A 7,816-nucleotide genomic window follows, 5' to 3' on the forward strand; every position below is an offset into this window, starting at 1 on the left:
GGCGGAAAATTTTTCTATTGTTGCCGTTCTCAACACAGGTCCTCTAACTACAGTGTTGTCAACCAGAAAGTGATTAGCAAAAACGTGACGCCTGTAATAAAAGTTCACTGTGCCCACTCTGATTGAGAAATAAAGTTATTGATCATTGAAGTTCATTACGCTGAGGATTTAGGATGATGTCTGGGATTCATAGAAAATGCAGTTTACTATAACAATTTTCACTATATTCTGAAAACGATAAAGCGCAAAGTTCCAGATAAATGTTTGCCCAAGCAATGCTACTATCCGCTATTGTACTATTAAAGCTGCGCAGAGTCTATTGCGTAGATCCTATTACCCCTAGATGACGAAACTGTTCAGTAATCGTTATCATTGTAAATGTTCAAAGTGAATGCTCGTCAAAATTTGATGTTAATACTCATCGAATGCCACGCTAGTAATTACAGAAGATCTGTCGTGCGGCGAGACGTGAAAATACGACATACGCAAACTGAGAATAAATCACTGAAGTTGATCCGCAATTAACACTTTACCAAAATGTGAACTCACTGTTACGTGCATACGAATTTACATAATACGGCATCCAAGGCTGTTCCTTGCAACTACACAGATGCGACGCTGCTTCCGATATGGAGTGCGCGTTGATACGAATCTAGAAGAGAACTGGGGCGTTCGCAGAGCTCTTATTTATATAGCCGCGGTGCAGACCGCCGAAGGTGCAACCAACATCATTTGCCTTCCTGACTAGCCGCTGGGGCCAGCAGAACACCATTTCAAGTTACTAAATAATTAACTGCTTCATTCGCTGAAGGCCAATGAAGTTCTCAGTTTAACTGCGCAATCAGCAAACAGGTGAGTATTTGTAATAAAATTCTGATGTGGCTAGGTTAAATACTATTGGCGAGAGAATTATTTTAGTTGCACTGGACGCAATAGATGATCTCCGAACTTGCTCTTAGGAGAGATGCTACAGCTATAGGTTTATAGCTACCTTTTGGAAACTTCTCACATCATTGTTATTATAGCTTATCTCCATTCTACGTAAATCTAAACATCCTAGCTTTATCTAATGTCTTACTTAATCTATCTTGCTTCCGTACTTTTAGGACACAAAAACAGAAAATCATTAATTTCAAACCAAAATATTACTTTGTGCGATCCAGCATGCTGTTTTCATTAAAGTAGAATGAAAAAGGAATCCGAATATAAATTTTGAAGTTTCTAGCTCCTTCCTGTTGCGCCGATGATTTTTACGTAAAACGTCCAAATTTAAGTTACTAAACTGAAACTTAATACATTATCATTTTAGCATCACTCCTGACATGTTGTTAACTTTTCAGATCATTTCCTTTACTTTTAAGGTATTGCGCAAATTTCGTGACGTCATAGTTAGAGTGGACTAGACTGGCGCACAATGGAAAGCATTGTTGTTGTTGTTGTTGTGGTCTTCAGTCCTGAGACTATTTTGATGCAGCTCTCCATGCTAATCTATCCTGTGCAAACTCCTTCATCTCCCAGTACCTACTGCAACATACATAGTTCTGAATCTGCTTAGTGTATTCATCTCTTGGTCTCCCTCTACGATTTTTACCCTCCACGTTGCCCTCCAATGCTAAATTTGTGATCCCTTGATGCCTCAGGACATGTCCTACCAGCCGATGCCTTCTTCTAGTCAAGTTGTGCCACAAACTTCTCTTCTCCCCAACCCTAGTCAATACCTCCTCATTAGTTACGTGATCTACCCACCTAATCTTCAACATTCTTCTGTAGCACCACATTTCGAAAACTTCTATTCTCTTCTTGTCCAAACTATTTATTGTCCATGTTTCAGTTCCATACATGGCTACACTCCATACAAATACTTTCATAAACGACTTCCTGAGAAATCTATACTTGATGTTAACAAATTTCTCTTCTTCAGAAACGCTTTCCTTGCCATTGCCAGTCTACCTTTTATATCCTCTCTACTTCGACCATCATCAGTATTTAGCTTCCCAAATAGCAAAACTCCTTTACTACTTTAAGTGTCTCATTTCCTAATCTAATTCCCTCAGCATCACCAGACTTAATTCGACTACATTCCATTATCCTTGTTTTGCTTTTGTTGATGTTCATCTTATATCCTCCTTTCAAGACTCTGTCCATTCCATTCAACTGCTCTTCCAAGTCCTTTGCTGTCTCTGACAGAATTGCAAATGTCATCGGCGAACCTCAAAGTTTTTATTTCTTCTCCATGGATTTTAATACCTACTCCGAAATTTTCTTTTGTTTCCTTTATTGCTTGCTCAATATACAGATTGAATAACATCGGGGAGAGGCTACAACCCTGTCTTACTCCCTTCCCACCCACTGCTTCCCTTTCATGCCCCTCGACTCCTATAACTGCTATCTGGTTTCTGTAGAAATCGTAAATTGCCTTTCGCTCCCTGTATTTCACCCCTGCCACCTTTAGAATTTGAAAGAGAGTATTCCAGTCAACATTGCCAAAATCTTTCTCTAAGTCTACAAATGCTAGACACGGAGGTTTGCCTTTCCGTAATCTTTCTTCTAAGATAGGTCGTAAGGTCAGTATTGCCTCACGTGTTCCCACATTTCTACGGAATCCAAACTGATCTTCCCCGAGGTCGGCTTGTGTCAGTTTTTCCATTCGTCTGTAAAGAATTCGTGTTAGTATTTTGGCGCTGTAACTTATTAAACTGATAGTTCGGTAATTTTCACATCTGTCAACACCTGCTTTCTTTGGGATTGGAATTGTTATATTCTTCTTGAAGACTGAGGGTATTTCGCCTGTCTCATACATCTTGCTCACCAGATGGTAGAGTTTTGTCATGACTGGCTCTCCCAAGGCCATCAGTAGTTCTAATGGAATGTTGTCTACTCCCGGGGCCTTGTTTCGACTCAGATATTTCAGTGCTCTGTCAAACTCTTCACGCAGTATCGAATCTCCCATTTCATCTTCATCTACATCCTCTTCCATTTCCATAATATTGTCCTCAAGTACATCTCCCTTGTGTAGACCCTCTATATACTCCTTCCACCTTTCTGCTTTTCCCTCTTTGCTTGGAACCGGGTTTCCATCTGAGCTCTTGATATTCATACAAGTGGCTCTGTTTTCTCCAAATGTCTGTTTAATTTTCCTGTAGGCTGCATCTATCTTACCCCTCGTGAGATAAGCCTCTACATCCTTACATTTGTCCTCTAGCCATGCCTGCTTAGCCATTTTGCACTTCCTGGCGATCTCATTTTTGAGACGTTTTGTATTCCTTTTTGCCTGCTTCATTTATTGCTTTTTGGTATTTTCTTCTTTCATTAATTAAATTCTATTTTTATTCTGTTATCCAAGGATTTCTACTAACCCTCGTCTTTGTACCTACTTGATCCTCTGCTGCCTTCACTACTTCATCCCTCAGAGCTACCCATTCGTCTTCTACTGTATTTATTTCCCCCATTCCTGTCAATTGTTCCCTTATGCCCTCCCTGAAACTCTGTGCAATCTCTGGTTTAGTCAGTTTTTCCAGGTCCCATCTCCTTAGCATGAGTAGGCTGTTTTCCTACACACGGTATCGTGCAGGAAGACATCCAAGCCAAGTAAGTGCTTGCATAATGACCAGAGATGTACGAATTTCGTATTAACTTGCTCAATTTTTGACGTTCTTTCCCTTCTACAAATCCCCTAACTTTTCTGAAAGTGTAATCATTTTTTTTATCTATACATGTTCTTCACATCTAAGGGCTTCCATCCCATTCGAATAGTTACTTGGTCATGCGTCATTTTTCGTCCTTCTTTTGTCTTAGATTGTAAACACGGAGATGTAGCTAGGCCAGGCTCCTCATTTATAATTAACAAATCCCTTTCACGAAGTTAGTCAACAGTAAATGATACGAATATCGGTACCCAGAATTCAACCAGAATGGCTCTCAATCTTTCAGAGACCATTATCCCTGAATACAACCAGATATCAGCTGGTAAGCCCCCCACCACCTCCCCACTATTATGGAAATTACCGCCTAACTTACCATTATTCATGCTCCATGCCTCACCACTGCCACTATTATTATTATTATTAAAACAGTGTATATCCTGCAGCAGGTTAGTAGCCACTGCGTTACTGTTATGTTGTGCTGTCCTTTGGTTGGTTTATTTTTACAGAGGGAATTAAGAAGCAATTTATGTTCTACTGTGGGTACTAGCTGCAACTCGTACAAGTTATTTTCATTAGATATCGAAGCATATGTGTGCTTTATGTCTCAATTTTACCGTCATAAACGCAAGTATGTGTATAATAGATAGACTGTGTGAGGAAGATGTTGTTCATAGATTGGCGACTGCATAGAGTGCTGTGTGCACAACGACCTTACGACAAATAGAATTAGAGGGAAGGTCAGCATTAGCCGTAATTTCGATGACGTATTAACAGCGAAATAAATTTTCCGTCACTTAATGATCATCTTCAGTGCTGGAAGTGAAACATTTCACATAGCGATCAGTGAATAAGAAACAAAAGACCACAAATACACCTGAGTATAAACCAACTGTTGGTAAGAACATACCTTTACCGTACAAATTAAAGCTCGTAGGCACTGGTGTCTAGTTATTAGCAGTAACAGTAGCTATGAAACGATCACAATAACTGAAGCCCACGTTTACATTCACCTATACAGCAGGCCTCGGTGTTACAGAGCCTTGGAATGCCCTCTATGTGACATGTGTCACGTTAAGACTCAACATTACTTTATTTGGCAAGACATTACCACAAAATACCAAATGTGCACTTGTAAATCATTAATTTGATATTTAAAATTTAAAATTGTTCATTAAAAACGTCTTTTTACTCCTCACAAAAGGCTAATTATCCCCAGGTTGGGAGTCACTGGATTAGGGAGACGCAAGTCGCTGTACTGGTGTCCAATTGAAATACACTACTGGCCATTAAAATTGCTACACCACGAAGATGACGTGCTGCAGACGCGAAATTTTACCGACAGGACGAAGATGCTGTGATATGCAAATGATTAGCTTTTCAGAGCATTCACACAACGTTGGCGCCGGTGGCGACACCTACAACGTGATGACATGAGGGAAGTTTCCAACCGATTTCTCATACACAAACAGCAGTTGACCGGTGTTGCCTGGTGAAACGTTGTTGTGATACCTCGTGTAAGGAGAAGAAATACGTACCATCAAGTTTCCGACGTTTATAAAGGTCGGATTGTAGCCTATCACGATTGCGGTTTATCGTATCGCGACATTGCTGCTCGCGTTGGTCGAGATCCAACGACTGTTAGCAGAATATGGAATCTGTGGGTTCAGGAGGGTAATACGGAACGCCGTGCTCGATCTCAACGGCCTCGTAACATTAGCAGTCGAAATGACAGGCATCTTATCCGCATGGCTGTAACAGATCGTGCAGCCACGTCTCGATCCCTGAGTCAATAGATGGGAACATTTGCAACACAACAACCACCTGCACGAACAGTTCGACGACGTTTGCCCCATCATGGACTATCAGCTCGGAGACCATGGCTGCGGTTACACTTGACGCTGCATCACAGGCAGGAGAGCCTACGATCGTCTACTCAACGACAGACCTGGGTGCACAAATGACAAAACGTCATTTTTTCGGATGAATCCAGGTTCTGTTTACAGCATCATGATGGTCGCATCCATGTTTAGCGACATCGTGGTGAACGCACATTGGAAGCGTGCATTCTTCATCGCCATACTGGCATATCACCCGTCGCGATGGTATGGAGTGCCATTGGTTACACGTCTCGGTCACCTCTTATTCGTGTTGACGGCACTTTGAACAGTGGACGTTACATTTCAGATGTGTTACGACCCGTGGCTCTACCCTTCATTCGATCTCTGCGAAATCCTACATTTCAGCAGGACCATGCACGACCGCATGTTTCGGGTCCTGTACGGGCCTTTCTAGATACAGAAAATGTTCGACTACTGCCCTGGCCAGCACATTCTCCAGATCTATCACCAATTGAAAACGTCTGGTCAATGATGGCCGAGCAACTGCCTTGTCACAATACGCCAGTCACTACTCTTGATGGACTGTGGTGTCGCGTTGAAGCTGCATGGGCAGCTGTACCTGTACACGCCTTGCAAACTCTGTTTGACTCAATACCCAGGCGTATCAGTCCAGTGATTTCGGTCAGAGGTGTTTGTTCTGGGTACTAATTTCTCAGGATCTACAGGGTGTTACAAAAAGATACGGCCAAACTTTCAGGAAACCTTCCTCACACACAAATAAAGGAAAGATCTTATGTGGACATGTGTCCGGCAACGCTTAATTTCCATGTTAGAGCTCATTTTAGTTTCGTCAGTATGTACTGTACTTCCTCATTTCACCGCCAGTTGGCCCAATTGAAGGAAGGTAATGTTGACTTCGGTGCTTGTGTTGACATGCGACTCATTGCTCTACAGTACTAGCATCAAGCACATCAGTACGTAGCATCAACAGGTTTGTGTTCATCACGAACGTGGTTTTGCAGTCAGTGCAATGTTTACAAATGCGGAGTTGGTAGATGCCCATTTGATGTATGGATTAGCACGGGGCAATAGCCGTGGCGCGGTATGTTAGTATCGAGTCAGATTTCCAGAACGAAGGTGTCCTGACAGGAAGACGTTCGAAGCAATTGATCGGCGTCTTAGGGAGCGCGGAACATTCCAACCTATGACTCGCGACTGGGGAATACCTCAACCCTCTTGACTTTCATTTATGGGGGCATGTGAAAGCTGTTGTCTAAGCAACCCCGGCACCAAATGTAGAGACTCTTCGTGCTCGTATTGTGGATGGCTATGATACAATACGCCATTCTCCAGGGATGCATCAGCGCATCATGGATTCCATGCGACGGAGGGTGGATGTATGTATCCTCGCTAACGGAGGACATTTTGAACACTTCCTGTAACAAAGTGTTTGAAGTCACGCTGGTACGTTCTGTTTCTGTGTGTTTCCATTCCATGATTAATGTGATTTGAAGAGAAGTAATAAAATGTGCTCTAACATGGAAAGTAAGCGTTTCCGGACACATGTCCACATAACATATTTTCTTTCTTTGTGTGTTAGGAACGTTTCCTGAAAGTTTGGCCGTACCTTTTTGTAACACCCTGTATACACCCAAATTGCGTGAAAATGTAATCACATGTCAGTTCTAGTATAATACATTTGTCCAATGAATACCCGTTTATCATCTGCATTTCTTCTTTGTAGAGCAATTTCAATGGCCTGTAGAGTACTAGCACCCGGCCTTTGTGCAACACGAAATTATTATGTCTACCTGGGCAGAGTAGGAGAGAAAACATAGATCTAGAAATATCCGTCTCGAGAGTCCAGGTGAAGCGCGCGACGCGTGAGAAGCGAGCCTGGCGACGCACTTTGGCGGAGAGTCTGTCTGCCTGGCGACGCGCCAGCGCAGCGGCGGTGCTAATGGCGCGAAACGACACCCCGCCTACCCCCGGTACGCGGTGCAGCGCAACTGCAGACGGGCGCCCACACGCCGTCACCAGCTCCTCCGTCTCGAGGCCGCACTCGTAAATTTCGACCGCTTCCTGAAGGCTGACCTTTATTCTCATTCGAGCAGAGCGTCCTCGCTCCTTAATGGCCCGCGTATTACACCCCGCCCCGACGGGTCCCTGCAGCAGCGCGTCGCACAAATATCACTTGCCCCCGCCAACCGCTGGCCTTGCTGTCCAGAGTACTTCCAAAAAGAAATACTTCTGCAGTTATACTCTTCTTGTTGTCTCTGGTTCTTTCATAACTGGCAGCTTTGATGTTACGGCTGTAAGTTAAATAACTAGCTC

The 7,816-nt window shown here is 43.0% G+C and overlaps 1 pseudogene; it reads right to left on the bottom strand.

Annotated features, from left to right (window-relative positions):
- Nucleotides 1–7,588, bottom strand: part of LOC126292819 (NADH dehydrogenase [ubiquinone] iron-sulfur protein 3, mitochondrial-like) — a 156,994-nt pseudogene extending 149,406 nt beyond the window's left edge.
- Between the last annotated feature and the right edge of the window lie 228 nt (nt 7,589–7,816).

Source organism: Schistocerca gregaria, chromosome 1, assembly GCF_023897955.1.
Source record: "Schistocerca gregaria isolate iqSchGreg1 chromosome 1, iqSchGreg1.2, whole genome shotgun sequence".
NCBI classification, from domain to species: domain Eukaryota; kingdom Metazoa; phylum Arthropoda; class Insecta; order Orthoptera; family Acrididae; genus Schistocerca; species Schistocerca gregaria.